General features: G+C 35.6%; 1 protein-coding gene across 2 annotated transcripts in view; it reads left to right on the top strand.

Moving 5' to 3' along the window:
- Window positions 1-22,029, top strand: part of RAB6A (RAB6A, member RAS oncogene family) — a 71,076-nt gene that overhangs the window by 6,359 nt on the left and 42,688 nt on the right. The gene's annotated exons all lie outside the window — the stretch shown is intronic.

Raw genomic sequence — 22,029 nt, 5'->3', positions numbered from 1 at the left:
TTTAGTTTTATCCAATGTCTTTTTTCTGTTTGGGGATCCCGTCTAGGATTCTACATTTGATTTGGTTCTTGGGTTTCCTTAGGCTCTTGGCTGTTAATAGTTAAACTGGATCATTCTTTTTTTTTTAAAGATTGGCACCTGAGCTAACATCTGTTGCCTATCTTCTTTTTTTTCCCTTCTTCTTCTCCCCAAAGCTCCCCAGCAGATGGTTGTATACTCTAGTTGCAGGTCTTTCTGATTGTGCTATGTGGGATGCCACCTCAACATGGCCTGATGAGCGGTGCCATGTCTGCGCCAGGATCTGAACCAGCGAAACCCTGGGCCACCGAGGCAGAGTGCTCAAACCTAACCACTTGGCAACAGGGGCAGCTCCTGGATCGTTCTTAAGTTTATCTTACTGTTAGAAATCTCCAGGAAAACACATTTTGTAATTTTTTTTTTTAAGATTTTATTTTTTTCCTTTTTCTCCCCAAAGCCCCCCAGTACATAGTTGTATATTCTTCGTTGTGGGTCCTTCTAGTTGTGGCATGTGGGACACTGCCTCAGCGTGGTTTGATGAGCAGTGCCATGTCCGTGCCCAGGATTCAAACCAACGAAACACTGGGCCGCCTGCAGTGGAGCGCGCGAACCTAACCACTCGGCCACAGGGCCAGCCCCTCATTTTGTAATTTTTAATATCAAACTTCCCTATTCTGAAATTCTCAAATCTATTCCTATGCCATATAGTTAAGCTTTTCTTCCTGGGGAGGTAATATATAGTGATAAGACAGCTCTAGAGACAATTAGGTTTTGATTCTAATCCTGACCCCAATGTTTACAATGTGATCTTGGACCGTTTATTTAACCTTTCTATAAATTCTTTTCATTTCTGATATGGCAGTACTAACCTGGCAGTGATGTTTCCCCCATCCTTTAAATATAGCTATCATACATTTTGGTTAGATCAGTATTTTAATCTTCACATTATTGTTATCAGGTAAATGATCTTCACAGCTGAGCCATGTAATATACAGATTACTTGTACTCTCTTGTCTATTTATGTTTTTTCCTTTGTGTCATTATTTGACTTGCTTTTTTCCTTTGTTTAATATATATGCATATCATTGACTTATTCCCATACCTCTTAGCAATGATATAAATCACCTCTTGGTATATAAGAATGTGTCAGGTTTTCCCTCAGTTTGATCTCCTTGGGACATCTCTTTCAGAACTTTCTGACCTATTCTAATTTATTCTAGTTACTCTCCATGATTGGTGTACAGCTTTCATCCTGGAATCTATCTTTACCATCATTTTGAGGATTTTCTTCTCTCTTGTGTTGGATGGATCCCTTGTTTCCCCGATTACATTTTTTCTTCTTTATTGGTTTACCCTCTCGTTATATTGAACGTATCCCTTAGTAGGTAGCTTCCTAATAAGGAGAACATGGGAGGAAGTTTTTTGAGACCTTGTGTGTCTGAAAATGTATTTGTACAATACTTATAGTCGAAGTTTGGTGGGGTTTAGAATTCTGGGTTGGATATATTCTTCCTTCAGAAGTTTGAAGTCATTAATGTACTGCCTTGTAGATTCTGGTGTTGCCATTATGACTCTTGGTCTTTTGATCTTTCGTAATGATGTGTCTGTTTTCTTTTATGTCCTAGATATATAAGTCCTTTCAAACTGGATGTTCTTAAGTTTCAGGAGATTTTCTTGACTTAACTAGTGTGATATCCTCTTCTCCATTTTCACTTCTCTCTGGAATTCTTGTTAGACCTTGTGGATTGATCCTCTAATTTTATCTTGCCTCTTTTTCATTTCTTTATGTTTCTGTTTTAATTCTCAAAAGATTTTCTCAACTTTCTTCCATCCTTTTGAGTTTTATTTCTGCTATCATTCTAATTTCAAAGAGCTCTTCTGTGTTTTCTTAATGTTCCTTGTCTGTAGCACCTTTTTGATTCCAGTATCTTCTCGTCATTTTGAGGGTATCAATGAGATGTATGCCTTTCTTCTTCTCAATGTTCAGTTTTTTGTAAATTGCTTTTCACCTTTGTTTATTTTAGTTTCTCTATTTCTTGTTTGATGTGATCCTCAAAAAACTAGTAATTCTTGACCATCTTCTGTTTAAGAGTTGAGCACTAAATATTTGATTTTAAGCTCTTATGTGGGTTTATGGGGCTTCTCTGTGGGATGATCTGACTGAGTTCTTTTTGAACAAGTCTCTGATGTTAGGTCTTTTAAGTCTTTCTGCCAGTCAGATTTCCTAAAGAAGAATTATCCAGTGTCCTGCTGGAGAGGATAAGCTTGGTTGCCAGCTTTCTTGGAGTTGGAGAGAAGGTTCTTGGAGTTGAATGGAGAGAGGGTTTGAAGATAACGTAAGAGTAAAGGGATTTAATTTCCTTGTTTTTAATATTGTTTCTACTCTAGCCTTCACTTGTACCTTGTAGTCTCATCTAGAAACCTTTTGTTTTCCTTTCTTATAGCATAATCATGTAGTCTTCTGATGAGATAAGAGAGGGACCTGGCTGTGTGGAATAGAAGAGGGGATGTGAAAGGGTGCCAGTCTACCTTTTAAACAGACTTTCATCCCTTCCTTCCTTTTATAGCACCACCTTTACCCTTATTTCTAGATGTACTTGGTGCCAACAATTCCTGAGCCATTTGGGGGTTCTCTGGCACAAATTAGACTGTTTCTCAGCTTTCCTCATTGACAGATCTTTATAGACTCTGTTAGGTCAATCACCACTTTTCCATTTGCTTTCTAGCTTCTAACGTGAATAATTTAGATTTTCTGAGAACCAGCATTTAATTTAGACATTCAGAGTTGCTTAGGGTTTTTAGTTTTTGTTCTTTTTTTCCTCTTTTTTTTTTTTGAGAAAGATTAGCCCTTAACTAACATCTGCTGCCAATCCTCCTGTTTTTGCCGAGGAAGACTGGCCCTGAGCTAACATCCATGCCCATCTTCATCTACTTTATATATGGGACGCCTACCACAGCATGGCTTGCCAAGCAGTGCCATGTCCACACCCGGGATCCAAATGGGTGAACCCCAGGCTGCCAAAGTAGAATGCGCACTTAACTGCTGAGCCATCGGGCTGGCCCTTCCTCTTCTTTTTTTAAAAGAACATTTTATATAATTAAAACCAATTCATTTATACCCATGTTTATAGTAGCATTATTCACAGTAGCCAAAAGGTAGAAGCAACCCAAGTGTCCATTGGCAGATGAATGGATAAACAAAATATAATATAGACATAGAATGAAATATTATTCAGCCCTAAAAAAGAAGGAAATTCTGACACATGCTGCAACAGGGATGAATCTTGATGACTTTTTGCTAAGTGAAATAGGTGGTCACAAAAGGACAAATACTGTATGATTTTTTAAATTAACTGATAATAAGTATCACTGTTGTCCTGTCCTGCCATTGTGAGATTGCTTAAAACCTTACCCAGACACCCCATGTAGACTTCTCTTTGAGATGAAGTCCAAACTCTTCTGCCCGAGTTAAAGTCTTTCATAGTCTGACTTCTACTCTTCTATCTCTAATCTTATTCTTCGCACTCATCTTTTCCTGTTATTGTTAGGCAGATCTTTTTTTAAGTTTTTAAAAAAATCATCATTAAGGTGTTACCTGCTGTCTTTGTGTTAAGGCACATCTTTGCTTTTTGAAGCTTCCATTCTAAGAATCATGGAATCTTATAGGTCATTTATCTATTTAACAGATGCCCACCATGGGCCAGGGTTAGAGCTACATCCCAGGGGATATAGTCATTAATGAATCAGATATAATCTCTATCCTCTTCTTGCTTACAGTCTAGCAGGGAGCAATAAGGTAGATTTAAGTCTTTTACATTGCTCTGTACTTTCCAACCTCAGTTCTTGGACCTCCCCTCCAATCCATCCTCCACGTTGATATCAGAGCGAACTTTATAAAAGTGTCAATCAGGGTAACTTGTTTACCTTAAAAACAAAAACATTGTGAATGTACTTAGTGCCACTGAATTGTACACTGAAAAATGGTTAAAATGGCAAATTTTATATGTATAGTTTATCGCATTAAAAATTTTTTTTAAATTCAATAAAGCTGCACCTTCGTAGGGTTTTTTTCGTTCTTTAATCACTCTTAGAATAAAGTCTAAAATCTTTCCAAATGGTCTACCTGACTCACGCTGCATTATATGGCTCCTCTCTGTCTGTTCATTCTTATCTTGAACATATCTCCCACCATCTCTCTGTTTTAGCCATATTGGCCTTTTTTCAAGTAGTTGTAACTCTTCACTGATCTCCAGCTTGTTACATACTCCCTCTTCCCCTTTGCCTGGTTAACTCCAGCTTATCCTTTAGGTTTCCACTTCAAGTCACTTTTTCAAAGAAGCCTGTGCTGACTTCCTCAGATTAGTTTAGGTTCCTATTCTTTATACTCTCAGCACCAGGTACTTCCTGCTGCCTTTAATAGAGTTGTAATTTGTCTATCTTAAAATTTCTGTTTTCTATTTGACCTGTAAGTTCCACTAGGATAATGTTCATGAATTTCTTGTTCGTTCCTGTATTCTAAGCACATTACACAGTGCTTGGCATATAGCAGGAGCTCACTAAATATTTTTGAATAAGTAAACGATTTATGCTTTTTACCCTACTTAGTTTCAGAAAGGCATTGAGATTGCTTACGATAATAAATACGTACACATAAAAGAAGATAATTTAAAGGAAAAAAAGAATAAAACAAAACAAAAACCTAACCTAGGAGGAAAAAGGTTTGATATACCCGGTATCTGGGATGAATCTGAAAAGTCAGTGGCTTAAGTTGAGGAAAATGATGACTCAGAAAAAGCCATTGAATTTATCAAGAGCTAATCGATAATTTTTAAAAAGTAATTTCAGTAGAGTTTTGGAGAGTCAAGAGGGATTCAGAAGTAGGCAATAGGTATAAATGACATATTTGAAAAGTGAATTTGTGATTTAACCAAATATGTTTCTGGGTTTTTAAAATATTATTTTAACCCCTCTATTATGGAAAATTTTAAACATACAAAAAAATGCAGAGACTATCATCATGAACCCCCATAGAGTGTTACTCAGCTTCAATAATTGTCAACTCGTGACTTGTTTCATCTATAGCATACATCCATCCCCCTATCCCGCTCCCCACACCAAAGTGGGTTGAAGCAAATCCCATTTATCCTCTCATTACAGATATTTTGGTATGACTGCTAAAAGATCAGGACCTTCTTATGTGGGTATAGTTGACCACAGAGGCCTTTATTTGGGGGATACTTTCCATTACATGTTTTTGAGACTGACTTAATATTTCAGGATCTCTAGATCATTGCTATCCAGTTGAACTTCCTGTGATGATGGAACTGTTCTACATTTGTGCTGTTTAATATGGCGATGGCTAGTGCAACTGGAAAACTGATTTCTAAATTTTATTTCATTTTAATTTCAGTATCCTCATGTGGCTAATTGACCCTTTATCTGGCCTTAACCCTTCTCTTAAAACTGAAGAATATTCCTTCAGAAATTTATGCACATGCACTTTAAATTATTGACATAATCAAGGTGAATTAAGTTGATTATAATAGGGAAATAGAGAATATGATGACTCATAGATTTAGATGGATTTTCAGCCGCCTCTGGTCTAGATATTTTGATCTGTAGTATTTAAGGCCGCACAAAATCCACTCAGGTCATTTAGATCTCTGTCCTTGGTGTCTAGCATAAAGTCCTTCATATAGGTGACCATAAAGAATATTGAATCTATCTGATTATTAGGAAGCTAGATAAATAGGTCTTTCTTCTTTAAGAAGGTGACAGAAGTATCATCATATTGACATTAAGTAAATTGGAAGAAACTAGATGACTACTGAAGTTACTACTCATTTGTAAACCTTTTATGTTTGTTTGTCAAGTTGTTTAATATGGAACATTTCTTTCCTTTGGCCAATGAAACTTTCATAGTTAATGTGATATGGGGGAAAGTCCTGGAGCGAGAATTAGGAAAACAACGATGGTCTTTGCTCTGCCACCTTATAAATTAATGTGCTCTGGAAGAGTTCACTTTACCCTCTCTGTGCCTCCGTTTCCTCATAGGTAAAATGAGAAGAATTTCCCAACCCTCCCCCCACTTAGAGTGTGGCCTGCAAAGATAGTCTTCTGTAGGCTCCATCCAGGGACTGACTGTCAGCACCCTCTTATATATTCCTATCTATTTAATACTCATAAAGCTTCCAGAAATTGAAAATAGTTCCTCTTCACAAAGAGACTGAGTACATTTAGTTTTAAATAAAGCATTCCTTTTGTACTTTCAAAATTCTTTAGTTGCAGTTACTTTCCTCTCCAATACTGCAATAATTACAGTCTTTTATGTAAAACAGTTGAAATAGTTATTTCAACCTGTCTGATTGATATTATTCTAAATACTGTGATAATTTATTATTTTTCAGAATTTTTACCTTTGTACTTTGTTATGGGTTGAGTTGGGTCCTTCCCAAATTCATATCTTGAAGTTTAACATCTAGTACCTCAGATACAATTAATCAGATACAATTAAAGTTGAGGTCATTCTGGGGTGGGATGGCCCCTATACTGTAGGACTGGTGTCCTTATAAAAAGGGGAAATTTGGACACAGATGTACACAGAGAGAATACTGTGTGAAGATGAAGGCAGAGATGAGGGTCATGCTTCTACACACCAAGGATTGCCATCAAAACATCAGAAGCTAGGGAAGAGACTTGGAACAGATTCTTCTTACAGGTCTCGGAAGGAACTAACTGACAACACCTTGATTTTGGATTTGTAGCCCCCAGAATTGTGAGACAATAAATTTCTGTTGTTTAAGCCATTCAGTTTGTGGTACATTTGTTATAGCAGCCCTAGCAAACTAATGCAGTGCTTGATATTCCTTTGCAATGAAATATAAAACTCCATATACACCTCCTGACAACTGTAATGGATAATATATATTTCCTGTCAAACTAATAAATTTTTTTTAATAATCAGACTACCTTAATTTTGTGAGTAAATCCATGTTTAGTGGTTTCCTGACATTAGTATATTTGTTTGCATACATAATAATATCAACTGACATTTGATTACTTGTTACCTGTCTGACTTAGATTTACTACCTTTCAGCTTAAGTCTTTCTCTTCTTGTTCAGATCTTAAAACTGCAAAGTAACAAGCTATTATCTTTCCTGTAGGATATCATCACAAATCTAAAGGCTTTTTTCGGTTGTACTTTTGCCTTCTTGATGAGACTGAACAATTCTCATTTGAATATCACATTTTAATTCCATGATTAAGTAAACTTATGTTTTCCCTTGTGCATAAAAAGCATTTTGAAATGATTCTGATAACTCAGTATCAGAGTCAGTAACACAGTCATTAACACAGCAAATTTTATCAAAGCCATTGAACTTTACTGAAAACTAATTTGTTTCTCACCTTACTCTCTTCTTAACTACAAGTAATATGTGTTAAGAATTTCATCATAAAAACTACAGAAGTCCACTACTGCAGAATACCTGAGAAACACTTAATCTTATCTAACAGATTTAGTTTATATAGCTCAACTTTCCAGAGATTACAGTTTTTTCACTTTTACGGTTTGGTAAACACCTAAGTATCCTGTACATTCTGCACATATTCCACCTATATGAAATTTATCAAGGAAAGGTAGTATAGTTTAGTGCCTTAGTACTGGAGCTCTAGAACCAGACTGCTGAGTTGAAATCCTCGCTTGGCCACTTAGTGTGTATACGATTGGGACAAGTTACTTAATCACTCTGTGCCTCAATTTGCTCATGGGAATAACAGGAGTACCTGTCTCATAGGACTGTTTTAACTTTTCATTTGGAAATAATTTTAAGCCTACAGAAAAGCTACAAAAAGAGTACAGAGAATTCCAGTATACCTTTCACTCAGCTTCCCCTAAAAATATCTTACATAATAGCACTATTATCAAAACTATGAAATTAACAGTGATAGAATGCTATTAACTACAGAACAGAAAGTTTCTCTACCAATTCCCTTTTTCTGTTCCAAGATCCAACCGAGGATCCCACATTGCATTTAGTTTCACGCCTCCTTAGTCTCCTCTCTGTGACATTTCCTCTGTCTTTGTTTTCATGACCTTGACTCTTGAAGAATACTGGTCAGTTGTTTTGTAAAAACATTCCTCAATTTAGATTTGTCTAATGTTTTGTCATTAGATTGAGATCATACATTTTTGGCAAGACAACCATAGAAGTGATGTGCCTTTCTCGGTGCATCATAACAAGGAGAATATGATGTCATATTAATGTCTTATTCCTAGTAATGTTAACCTTGATTCACTTGGTTATGGTGATCTCTACAGAGTTTCTCTACCATAAAGTTACTGTTTTTCCCTTTGTAAATAATAAGTATCTTAAGGGAGATAGTTTGAGACTATACAAACATCCTGTATCTTCTCAAACTTTTGCCCACTAATTTTAGCATTCATCAAATGGATCTTGCCTGGGTGATTTTATATTTTCCTCATTCCATCTACATTCATTTATTCATTCATTCATTCATTCATTCATTTTGAGGAAGATTAGCCCTGAGCTAACATCTGCTGCCAGTCCTCTTCGTTTTGCTGAGGAAGGCTGGCCCTGAGCTAACATCCATGGCCATCTTCCTCTACTTTATATGTGGGACGCCTACCACAGCATGGCTTGCCAAGCGGTGCCATGTCCGCACCTGGGATCCAAACCCGTGAACCCTGGGCCATCAAAGTGGAATGTGCGCACTTAACCACTGCATCACTGGGCCAACCGCCCATCTACATTTATTAATTGGAATTCTTCTATAAGGAACAGCAGTCCTTTCTTATTTATTTACTTATGGATTCATGAATATCTTAATTCTGTGGGTAATAAACCCAATATCATCATCATTCTGTTGCTCAAGATTATTGTAACTTTTACTATTGGGTGTCCTTTTAACATGCCTCCACCCTCTGTTAAACACTTCCTTACTTTCTGGCACCACAAGATGCTCAAGGCTCATTTTCTCTTTTCCCTGACCCAGCTCTGAAATCAACCACTTCTCCAAGGAGCTCATAGAGTTGGTTCTAAGAATTAAATTAGTTAAGACTGCAAAGTACTTACCATAACAGGGCTTGATATGTAACAAGTAATCAAATGTCAGTTGATATTATTATGTATGCAAACAAATATACTAATGTCAGGAAACTACTAAACATGGATTTACTCACAATTGGGTGTATGCAAATTTGGAGTTGTTTTGTGTTCTTGATGAGTTGAACCTTTTATCATCATCAAGGGCTCCACTTTATTTCTAGTAATACTTTTTGCCCTAAAGTTTATTTTGATGTTAGTATGAGTATTCCATCTTTCTTTAGGCTAATGTTTTCATAGTATTTATATTTTTTTATCTTTTTACTTTCAATGTTGTTATATTCTTAGGTTTCAGATGTGTGTTAGTAGTCATCTGGTTAGGTTTTGTGTTCATCCAGTCTGATTATTTTTAAAATTGGATCATTAGTACGTTTACATTTCATATAATTGCTAGAGTATTTGGATTTAAAATAAATCTACCATCTTCTTAATGTGCTTTCTTTTTGTCCTAGATATTTCTTTTGCTCTTCTTGTATTATTTGAATTTATAATCTTTTAAAAATCATTCCATATTCTTTACTAATTGAGAAGTTATACATTTTTTTCCTTTTATTTAGTGATTACTCTAGAAGTTGTGGCATGCAGTCATGGATTATAAAAGTCTACAGTTAATTGATTCCTTTACCTATCTGGACAATGCAGGGACCTCAGAAGTCTAACTCTACTTATCCCTTCTCTTGACTTTACTTACTATGTATATTTTAATTGTGTGAGTGTGCGTGTGTGTGTGTATAAAACTTCATAAGATGTTATTGTTTTAAATGTTGCTTATATAGATTTTTTATAAGGAGAACTTTTTACTGCAGTATAACACATAGAAAAGCATACAAATCATAAGTGTACAGCTTGAGTGAGAGAATTTGCTAGTCATATTGACTTGAATATTCCCATCTTTATGAAAGTTAATTCTTTCTGTAAATTAGGCCTTCTGGTTTTTGGGTTTTTTATTTTTTGAGGAAGATTAGCCCTGAGCTGACATCTGTGCCCATCTTCCTCTACTTTTTATATGTGGGACAACTGCCACAGCATGGCTTGACAAGTGGTGCCATGTCCACACCCGGGATCCGAACTGGCGAACCCCAGGCCACCGAAGCAGAATGTGCGCACTTAACCGCTGCGCCACTGGACCGGCCCCTGGCCTTCTGGTTTTAAAACCTCAGTTTCCTGAGCATTATTATAAGTATGTTCTCTGAGCTATATCTACTTTCATTTTTCCAAGAATGCAAGGTGGTTGTCCGCCAGATTCTGGACTAGATTAGTAGTGAATGCTGTCTACTTGGTGAAGTTTCCTTTCATTCATTAATTCATTCAGTGCCAGGCAGGGACTGACACTACGAGTATAGCCATGTACAAGATAGATGAGATTGCTCTTCTGCAGCTTATTATTTGTAAGTTGGGAGAGAGAAACTAGTAAATAAATGCACGAACAACATAATTTGAGGTAAGTGTTTCTTATATCGCCAGTTTTTCTTATTTTTCCCCCTAAGAAAAAGTGGATTGTGCTTTTCCTTATGTTAAATTTCTACACTTAGACTTAAAGTTTCTGAATAAAGTTAATGCTGGTAAAGTGATTCTTACACTAGTACTTAGATTGAATTTTCCTCTGGACTGTTCTTTGAGGGTGCAGATTATTTTCAATTTGCCTTTTTATCCTTAAATACGTTCATAGATGGATGTTGACTTTCTCGTAGGAATAAAATCAAAGCCCTGCTGCCATCTAAAATACTTGCAGAAAAATACAATCCTAGGCTGAAAGTAATTTTGAAAGGTAATTTAGCTTTTGTTTCCTTTGGGCAGAATCATATCTGATATTGAATTTATAAGTTCCTAATGTAACCAGGAAAGAAAAGTTCCACAAAATTAGGTTACATGAGCAAAATCTCAGAGGCTCCAAGGTACATGTTATGCCTGGAGGATAACTAATAGCTTTCCATCATTGTCAGATGAAGTTTGTGTTTGGCAAGGGTAGGGGATGAGGCTAGAGGGCTAGGCTGCTTGAATCCTTGAATGCCTGCTAAGAATTTTTGACTTTCACCTTATGGAATGTATGGAGCCTTGGAATGTTTTAAATTGAGGAAAGATACCTCTGGTAGTATGGAGGCTGGACACTTTGCACAGTGCTTTCTTCTCTTGTTCACTGTCTTATATGTGTGTGTGTGTTGTCTCTTCAGTGGATTGTAAAATCTTTTGCAGTCGGGGCCTTTTTCTTATTTGTTTCTCATTCTCTTCCCTCAACCTCCTTGTTCCCTAGCACTTAGTACTTTTGGAAAGAAGTGAAAAATAAATAGTAGCCATTAAAGCATTAAAATACTTGTTTACTTTTTATTTATCTTTGATAAGAGTAGCCATGTGTCTTTACCTTTATGTGAGTATCTTTCTTGTCTTCATCTCTTAGGCAGGTAAATATTTTTTTGTTTTTGCTTTGGATGTCTCCATTTCATCATCCTGGAAACTCATACTATAGGTCTAATGCCTTTAACATAATTAGTATAGTAGAGAAATAAAGCACCTTTATTAAAAACAGCTTTTGAGCCATAGATGTGAAATTACTTATTTCAACAAATATTCTATACAACCAAACTCATCCTTCCTATTTTTGAATATGATTGTAAAGGGGAGTTATAGTTCTTTTTTTTTTTTAACTTTAGGAGAAACAAAATCTTTATTCAATTTAGGTCTTTAGAGAAAGGCTGCTAGATTTATTGATGTTTAATGTTGATTAGGTTAGCCACATCAAAGTAGCGTTAGCATGGTTTAATAGAGTTTCTGTTTTGCTTTAGAATTGCATCACCTAGGTGAGATATCTTGGATGTGATACTGCATTGAATTTTGCTTGCATCTGAGCTTTTCTGCTCTGGTCCCTAGATACCTTTTTCAGCTGTCTTTGTTATCATGATGGAATATAGGTAGTGTGTTTTTTTTACTTAGCTCTTTTACTAAAATCATAGCATCTGATTTGAGTTACTGTTATTTTCATAGCACATTAATCTTTTATAGTGGCTTATTTTTGTGGGAAAAAGTTAGAAAATATAAATATCTGTTTGGTTTGTTTTAGTGTTATCTGACCAATATAAATAAATAAGAATTATGAAGCAGTTCATAAATTTTCGTATAGTCATGCACCACATAAACAATGTTTCAGTCAGTGATGGACCTCGCATACAACAGTGGTCTCATAAGATTAGTACCCAGGTAGCCTAGGTGTGTAATAGGCTATACCATCTAGGTTTGTGTAAGTGCATGCTGTGATGTTTGCACAGTGACAAAATTGCCTGATGATGCATTTCTCAAAACATATCCCCATCGTTAAGTGGCATGTGACTGTATTAAATATCTTCCTTAATTTCTCTCAGTGGTGTTTTGCAATTTTCGTTGTGGAGTTCTTGCACATTTCTTGTTAGGTACTTAGGTATCTTGTTTTTTGGGGGTCTTTTTTTTAGGAAGATTAGCCCTGAGCTAACATCCGTGCCCATCTTCTTCTCCTTTATATGTGGGACACCTGCCACAGCGTGGCTTCATAAGTGATGCGTAGGTCCACACCTGGGATCCGAACCAGTGAACTCCAGGCCACTGAAGCAGAACACATGAACCTAACTGCTGTGCCACTAGGCCAGCCCCAGTATTTTGCTTTTGATACTGTTATAAACAGTATTTTTTTTAAATTTCAGTTTCCAGTTGTTGCTAGTATATAGAATTACAGTTGATTTTTGTATATTGAGTTTTTATTCAAAGGCCTTACTAAATTTACTCATTAATTCAAAAATTTCGTGGATTCTTTTGCATCTTTGGTCATGAGTGATATTGACCTATAATTTTCCCTTTTTATAATTTTGTCAGATTTTTTAAAAAATCAGTTATACATACAAGATTGATTCGACATTTGAAAGTTAGTCATTCTAATTCACTGCATTAACAGAAAGGAGGAAAACCATATAATCATTTTAATAGATGCAAGAAAGGCGTTTCGCAAAATTCAAAACCTGTTTGTAGTTAGCTATAAACTTTTAATTAAGTATAGAAGTGAACATTCTAAATCTGATAAAGGATATTTACCAGCAACCTCCCCTCTCCCAAATTACAAAGTAACATCATACTTGATGAAATAATGACCTCTTTTCCTTTGAGTTTGGGAAGTAGACTGTAATGTCCATAGGGATATTTTAAAGCCAGTCCCAGAAATCTTATTCTATCAGTAACTATTTTAGCAATTAGCCTATAAAACAATGGAAGAGAAAATATCCGAGTGCATTGTCTTTAGCAAGTTGTTTCGTAAAACTTTTATTTCAGTTATGTAATTATGTACTGAGTTGGAATTTAAAATGTATTTCTCACTGTGGTGGTATAGTCAGAACACCTGGGAGACCACTGTCCTAGCGGTTGAGTCTTTTAGAAGTTTAAATACTGGTCACTTGAAACTTCACTTAAAACCTTTGTGATGTTTTATTAAGGGACAGATTATTTTTCTTTATTAGTTTTATTGAGGATTAATTTACAGATAATGAACTGAATCTAGTTAAAGTGTACAATTCAGTGAGTTTTGACAGTGTAATCATCACCACAAAATAAGGAATATTTCTATCATCCCTAAAAGATTCCTCTCTTTGCCTACTACCCCAGGAAACCACTTACCTGCCTTTTTTATTTGCTTTATTTTGTTTAAGGGTATATGAATATTGAATAAAACTTTTTAAATAAGCTTTTTTGGAATAATTGTAGATTTGTGGGAAAACTGAGAAGATAGTAGAGAGAGTTCCTATAAACCCATACCCATTTTTCTCCTACTATTGACGTCTTTTATTAATATGGTACATTTTTCGTAGTTAATGAACTAGTATTATACATTATTAAGTAAAATCCATACTTTATTCAGGTTTTCTTAGCTTTATCTAATGTTCTTTCTCTGTTCCAGGATCCTCTCAGATATCATATTACATTTAGTTGTCCTGTCTCCTTAGGTTCTCCTTGGCTGTGACAGGTTCTCACACTTTCAATCTTAATGACCTTGAGAGTTTGAGGAGTGCTGATCAAGTATTTGGTAGAATGCTCCTCTACTGGAATTTGTCTGATGTTTTTTCTCATGGTTAGACCCAGGTTATGGGTTTTTGGAACTCATCTGCTCTTCATAAGGAAGAATATCTTAAAAAGTGGAGTAGCCTTACTTCGTAAGGATACAGTGGCTCTTGAGTGGCTGTGAAATCGAAAACATGATCCTCAAAAACTATTTGTGCAGTGTCTGGCATAGTATAAATAACAAAGTGAAAAAAGCCCTGGACTAAGCATAAATGCCCTTTTTTACTATGTATTCAAAGGACTTTCTGATTTTTGCTTGCTTCTTAGAGACCCCTCATTAAAGTTTTTAAACTTTTTGTAAACAAAATAAAGACATTTTACTTAAACTTTACTAAGTTCGTCTTAAATACTTCTATAAAATAAAATTTAGGCCTTAGATCTTATTACAGTTTTAGAGGCAAACTCCCAGAATTAGGATATAATCTTTGATTCTGGATGCTACTTTCATCAATGAAGAGAGTATTTTTAAAAGCATTGTCAGGGGCTGGCCTGGTGGCGTAATGATGAAGTTGGCATGCTCTGCTCCAGTGGCCCACATTTTGGAGGTTCAAATCCTAGGTGCAGACTTAGTACCGCTCATCAAGCCACGCTGTGGTGGCATCCCACATAAAATAGAGGAAGATTGGCATGGATGTCAGTTCAGTGACAGTCTTCCTCACACACACAAAAAAAGTCAATTTAAGGGGTCAGGCCTGTGACATAGCAGTTAAGTTCTCACATTCCACTTTGGTGGCCCGAGGTTCGCTGGTTTGGATCCAGGGTGCAAGACATGGCACCGCTTGTCAAGCCATGCTGTGGCAGGCGTCCCACACATAAAAAGTAGAAGATGGGCATGGATGTTAGCTCAGGGCCAGTCTTCCTCAGCAAAAAGAGGAGGATTGGCTGCAGATGTTAGCTCAGGGCTAATCTTCCTCAAAAAAAAAAAAGTCAATTTAAATAAGGGTTCGCAATAGGGAAAAAAGCCACCTTGAGATTTCTCTGAAGTCTTCTTTCCTACTGTATCACTTAGAAAATTTCACTTGTTCAGATTAACTGTTGCATTAATCCCATCCCATTGCTACTTTTCTCTATTATTAACAAAGTTAAAGCTTTTCCTTAAACAAAAGTTGGCAGAAAAGAATACCATATGACCCAGCTATCCCTCTACTGGGTATTTATCCACAGAACTTGAAATGAACAATAAAAAGAAACTTATGCACCCCTATGTTCATTGCAGCATTATTCACAATAGCCAAGATGTGGAAGCAACCCAAGTACCCATCGACTGATGATTGGATAAGGAAGACGTGGTATATATACACAATGGAATACTACTCAGACATAAAAAAGACAAAATTGTCCCATTTGCAACCACATGGATGGACCTCGAGGATATTATGTTAAGTGAAATAAACCAGACAGAGAAAGACAAACACCATATAATTTCACTTATTTGTGGAACATAAACAAATTTACGGACAAAGAGAACAGTTTAGTGGTTACCAGGGGAGTGAGGGGTGGGCACAAGGGGTGAAGGGGCACATTTATATGGTGTCTGACAAATAATAATGTACAACTGAAATTTCACAATGTTATAAACTATTATGACTACAATTTTTTAAAAAGTTTGTTGACAAAAAAAAGTTGGTAGAAAAGAATTAGATTGCTACTTCCTTAATTTGGAAAGGTTAAGGATTAGGATGAAAGCATGTTATTACCTAAAATTCCTTCTGATATTAACAACAGCATCATTATTGTGAAGATGTTTGCTGAGAATAAAATGTCGATTTTGTATTGGGAAAATTGTTTAAGGTTTTAAAATATATTTGTAGCTCATTTTCTTACAGTATTCTTGAGATGCTAGTGTGGAAGAAAAGATGAGAATTATCTGTTTTATGGCCCTTTTGGGTAGGGGGGTAGGGTTGAGGAAATAGCGATTTGGTCTTACAGGGATAGAGATGTTTATTCAACAGCCTAGAGACTTTTGTCTGTTTCTATGCTTTGTTCTGTCCCATTGATCTGTTTATCTGTCTGTAAATCAGTATCGTGCTGTCTGGATTACTGTAGTTTTATGGTACAATTTGACATTGAATACTATAGGTTCTGCAGAATTGTTCACTGTTTTCAAGATTGTTTTAACTGTTCTAGATCCTTTTCATTTCCATTTAAACTTTAGAATTGCTTTGTCAATTGCTATTTTTTAAAAGGCTATTGGGATTATGATTGAGATTGTTTTGAATGTATAATTTGGAGAAAATTGACATCTTAGTATTGATTCTTATATGGTATATCTTTGTATTTATTTAAATTTTATTGATGTTCCCTCAGCAGAGTGTTTTGTTTTCAATGTTGCGGCCTTAACACATCTTGTTAAATTTATTCCTAATTATTGTTATTTTTTTTGATGTTACTATATATGAAGTTTAAAAATTTTTGGTTTTCTCTTTGCTTCTGATATTTAGAAATGCAATTGATTTTTGTATATCGACCTTCTGTACTGAGACCTTGCCAAATTTACTGGTTCTAGTAGATTTTAAAAATTAATCTTTTAGGATTCTTCTACATAAGCAATCTTGTCATCAGTGAATGAGAACAGTATTAATTTGTGTGCCTTTTCTTTTTCTTAGCATCATTGCACTGGCTAAGACTGCCAGTAATATGCTGAATAGAAGTGGTAGGATTGGACATCCTTGCCTTTTTCTTATTCTTTGAAGGAAAGCATTTGGAGTTTACTGTTACATTTAAAAAAATTATTATCATTATTATTATTATTATTTATGCTTTTTGGTCAGGAAGATTAACCCTGAGCTAACATCTGTTGCCAATCTTCCTCTTTTTATTTTTCCTCCCCAAAGCCCCAGTACATAGCTGTATATGGTAATTGTAAGTCATTCTAGTTCTTCTATGTGGGATGCCACCACAGCATGGCTTGATGAGTAGTGTGTAGGTCTGTGCCCAGGATCTGGACCGGTGAACCTGGGCCGCCAAAGCAGAGCATGCAAACTTTACCACTTGGCCACAGGCTGGACCCTGCCATTACATTTGATATTAGCTGTAGGTTCTTTTGTAAATGCTGTTTATTTGATTGACGCAGCTTTCTTCCATTCCTGGCTTGCTAGTTTGCTTGGACGTTTCATCATGAATCAACATTGAATCTTGTCATATACTTCATCTGTATTTATTGAGATGATCTTATAGGTTTTCTTCTTTATTCTGTTAATATTCTTGATTACATTCATTGATTTGTTTTGTATGATTAACCTTTTATTATTCCTGGGATAATCCCTACCTACTTATGAGGTGTCTTTTTTTAATATATGGGTGGATTTCATCTGCTATTATTTTGTTAAGGAATTTTGAGTCTGTGTTGATGAGAGACATTGGTCCATAATTTTCCCTTTTTTGTCTTTGTCAGGTTTTTATATTAGAGTTATGTTGGTCCCATGTCATAAGTTAGAAAGTGTTCTTTCTCTTTTTTTTCTAAAAGAGTTTATGTAAGATTGGTCTTAGTCCCTTACATGTTTAATTGGAATTCAGTAGGGAAACCATGTAAGGCCTGGAGTTTTCTTTGTTGGAATACTTTTATGTCCTTCTATTTTAAATTTCTTTATTTCTAAAGTGTGTCTCTTATGGATAGCAAATATTTGTGTCTTGTTTTCTTATCCAGTCTGACAATCTTTGTCTTTTAATTGGAGTTTTAAAATCTACTTTTCATATACTTTGCATGTTGATCGGACTGGATTTGGGTCTGTCATTTTGCTCTTTGTTTTTTGTCTCATTTGATTTTTGTTCTTACTTTACTATTCCATTTTGATTCCTTTATTGACTCATTAGCTGTTCCTTTTTGCATGTATTTTTAGTGGTTGTGCTAGGGTTTACAATATGCATCATTAACCTCTCACAGTCTATACTGTACTATTCACCAAACTATAGAAACCTTGCAATAGTATAATTGTTTTTATTTACTCCTGTCCATTGTGTTATGGTTGTCATATATTACATCTATGTATGTTATAAACTTTATAATACATTACAATTTTTACTTTAAATACATCTTTTAAGTGAATTAAAAGAAAAACACATAATCTTCTGTGTTTATCCACATCTTTACCACTTACTTTATGATGTCCTTTCCCTTCAGCCTGAACAAATTCCTTAAGCTGTTTTGTAGTACAGATCTCCTGTCAAGGAATTCTCTCAATTTGTTTATCTGCAAGGATCTTTATTTAACCTTCACTTTTGAAAGGTTGTTTCATGGGATATAGTATTTTGGGGTTGAAAATTTTTTATTCTTTCAGAAATTTAAGCATATAACTCGATTGTCTTCTGCTCTCATTTTCTCTTGGAGAAGTTAGTGAAAATTTGTACTCATTCTTCCCCTTGCCTCCTCCCCAATTTACCCCCATGTATAATGTGTTTTCCTCTGGCTATTTTCAAGGTTTTTTTCTTTATCCTTGGATTTTAGTAGTTTGCCAAAGTATGATTTTCTTTGTATTTATCTTGCTTGGAGTTCATTGAGTTTCTTGGATCTGAAAGTTCTTGTCTTTCACTATATTTGAGAAGTTTTCAGCTATTATTTCTACAAATATTTTCCCCTATTTTCTTCTCTCTTACCTCCCAGGAACTTCAGTAAACATGTTAGACTAGTTGATCTGCATTCGGCTTCAGTTATTCTTTCCTCTGCTGTTTCCATCTGCTGTTAATTCTAAACAGTCACTTTTTCTTATCAGTTATTGTAATTACCTGCAGCTTACATTTGGTTATTTTTTCTCATTTCTATTTCTCTGTGGAGATTTTTCTTCTCTTCATTTCTTATGTGTATATCTTCCTTTAAATGCTAGTATATATCTATGATAGCTGCTTTAAATCCTGTTTGCTAACTACAACATCTGTGTCATCTTAGAGCCTGTTTTTTTACTTCTTTTTTGAGTATGAATTATCTTTTTTAAATTCTTTGCATGTCTACTATTTTTTATATTGGATTCTGGACATGGTGAAGACTGTGTATACAGAGGCTCTGGAATTTGTTGTTCTTCCAAAGAGTTGTTTTTGCCTTAGAAGGCAGTTACCTTGGCTGGATTCAAACTCTAAATTCTCCTGTTTTGAACAGCAACATCCAGCAGCTACTTTCTCACTGGGAACCATGAAGTCTCCCTATCAAGTCCTCATAGGTAGTTTAGGAAGTCAGCCAAGGATTTGGACGTTTTAAATGCAGATTTTGTAGTTCACTCTCTTTGCAAGCTCCCTCCCTTCCAGGATTGCCCTCTCAGTCTTTCTCACTGTTCTGTGACCCCTGAACTTTGTCCTTTCTGACTTTTCAAGTCAATTAGTTTGGAGGCTTCTGCTGCCAGGAACACACAGGTTGGGTAGTGTTTCAGGCAAAAAGTTACAGACTGGAAAATCTCATTCATTGCTGTTTTTCTTTCAACGATATGCTCTCTTTCATTTTCTATTTTCTTCTGGTCTGTGTTCAGGTTCTTTAAAACCTAGAGACTAGGTAGGTAGTGCAGCATAGCTCTTCTGCCATTATGACCATGTTACTTTTTTTCTTTAATAACAAAAGAAAGTATATTGGGAAGAACATGCTCTTTGGTTAGAAATGGAATAGAATCATATTTTAGCAGAGAACAAATGGATTAACCTTGGGAAATTTACTAAACTTCTGAGCTTGTTACCTTTTCTTGGAAAATGGAAATAAAGTTTCCTCCTTGTAAAATTAATGTCAAAATTACCATTGTCCTATAAAATACCCAGTATAGGATCTAAGGCAGGCACTAAAAAAAAAAAGCTTACATTTTTTTTACATTATTGTATATGGAGGCAAACCTATTACCTTGGCCTTACAAGTCATAGAGACTTAATATGTAGTCCTTGTATTGAACAGAGGTTATTCTCATTGGACATCTTTAAAAATATAAAGTATATTATTTATTGTGTTTTGTAGTACAAGTATTTATAATGAAATCTGTTTGTTTCATTAAAAATAAGATTTACTTTGAATACCCTGGATGTGTATTTTTTACCGTCTGAAAAAGTACTGGATATCAATGCAACAAACATGTGTCGTTTGCTTGGTATTATGTGCCAACCATTGTGTTAAGCTCTGATGATGTAGAGTAAACCAGACCAATATGGAGCTTCTAATATGTTAGGGAAAACAGACACTAAGCAAATCATTGTAAGTTTGCATACCATTCTACAGGAAGTTTTGGGGTAAACAAGAACAATAAATTTACAAGGACCCTGTATTGAAGAATCATATTTAAAATGCTTAATAATGAATTTTTAATCCTTTAAATAAAAACTGTTTTAACAAACAAGCTATTTTGTATTTCTTCATTATATATTTTATATGATCCTTTGCTTTTCTCCACCACTATGTTTTCCCTCTGTAAAATGTATCATGCCTTTTATCTCTTCAGTTTTTTAGATTTAATTTTTACAGATTCTGATCACTGTTAAATAATAGTAGTATATATATTATTCCTGACTTTACTATGAATGGGCTAGAGTTTTGCCTTTAAGTACATATTCTTATTATACCAAAGTTTTAACAGTTATATATGGGTGATAAGATATACATAATTTTTTAATCTTTTCTGTACTGCCTGCTTTACAACATGAGTTTTGCTCTTTAATGTAAAGGGCAGGGGGGCACTTTTCAAAACAAAATAAAAGCTATATGTACTGTTTATTAGTGAAGAAGTGCATAGGTCAGCTCATTGCTCTGTAAAGAGGCTTCTTCCCAGACATCAATTTGCTTTTGACTGGGGTCTAGGGAAATTAGATATAGCTCTTCTCTTCAGCCTGTTTTAAGCTATCTGGAATAAGACATTTGGGAGTAGGTGATTTTGTGGGATTCTTCCCTCTTTGGCCCAGTTTTTACCTCAGGTTTTCATATCGCATATGATTGGAGGGTATAATGTAGAGGCTAGGATGAGGTCTCTAAAAATTGAATTGAAATCAAAAGTTACTTAAGTTCATACTAAAATATGAATGACTAGATATCGTTTTTTCTTCCCCAAAGTGTTTACATTTTGGGGAGCATTTGAGATGTTTCTTTACCCAGTTCTTTTCTATTTGATATAAATACAGTTTCTTATATTCATTTAGTATTTATTGAGTCTGCACCAAGCTGCTGGAGAAATAGGAAAATTAGATATGGTTCTTGCCCTTGGAGAGCGTGCCCATTGGTAAAGATATTGCCAGTATTCTACTGTTTTTGATCTAGTGGCACTTTTTTTTTTAAAGATTTTATTTTTCTCCTTTTTCTCCCCAAAGCCCCCCGGTACATAGTTGTATATTTCGTTGTGGGTCCTTCTAGTTGTGGCACGTGGGACGCTGCCTCAGCGTGGTCTGATGAGCAGTGCCATGTCCGCGCCCAGGATTCGAACCAACGAAACACCGGGCTGCCTGCAGCGGAGCGCGCGAACCCAACCACTCGGCCACGGGGCCAGCCCTGATCTAGTGGCACTTTTATATGGATTAACCTAACAATGCCAATACAAAAGTAGTATTATAGGGGCCAGCCCCATGGCCCAGTGGTTAAGTTCGTGGGCTCCGCTTCAGCGGCCCAGGGTTTCTCTGGTTCGGATCCTGGGTGCAGACATGGCACCACTCATCAGGCCTTGCTGAGGCAGCGTCCCACATAGCACAACCAGAGGGACCTACAACTAGAATATACAACTATGTACTGCGGGGCTTTGGGGAGAAGAAAGAGAAAAAAAAGAAGGTTGGCAACAGATGTTAGCTCAGGTACCAATCTTTTTGTAAAAAAAAGTGTTATAAATCTTTGGGATATGCCCTGCTAGAGAAGTAGAGAGGTCTGATCCTGAGA

The sequence above is a fragment of the Equus quagga genome, chromosome 14 (genome assembly GCF_021613505.1).
Source record: "Equus quagga isolate Etosha38 chromosome 14, UCLA_HA_Equagga_1.0, whole genome shotgun sequence".
Lineage (NCBI taxonomy): Eukaryota > Metazoa > Chordata > Mammalia > Perissodactyla > Equidae > Equus > Equus quagga.
The sequence above is the reverse complement of the archived record's forward strand: the minus strand, read 5'-3'. Positions and strand labels throughout refer to the sequence as shown.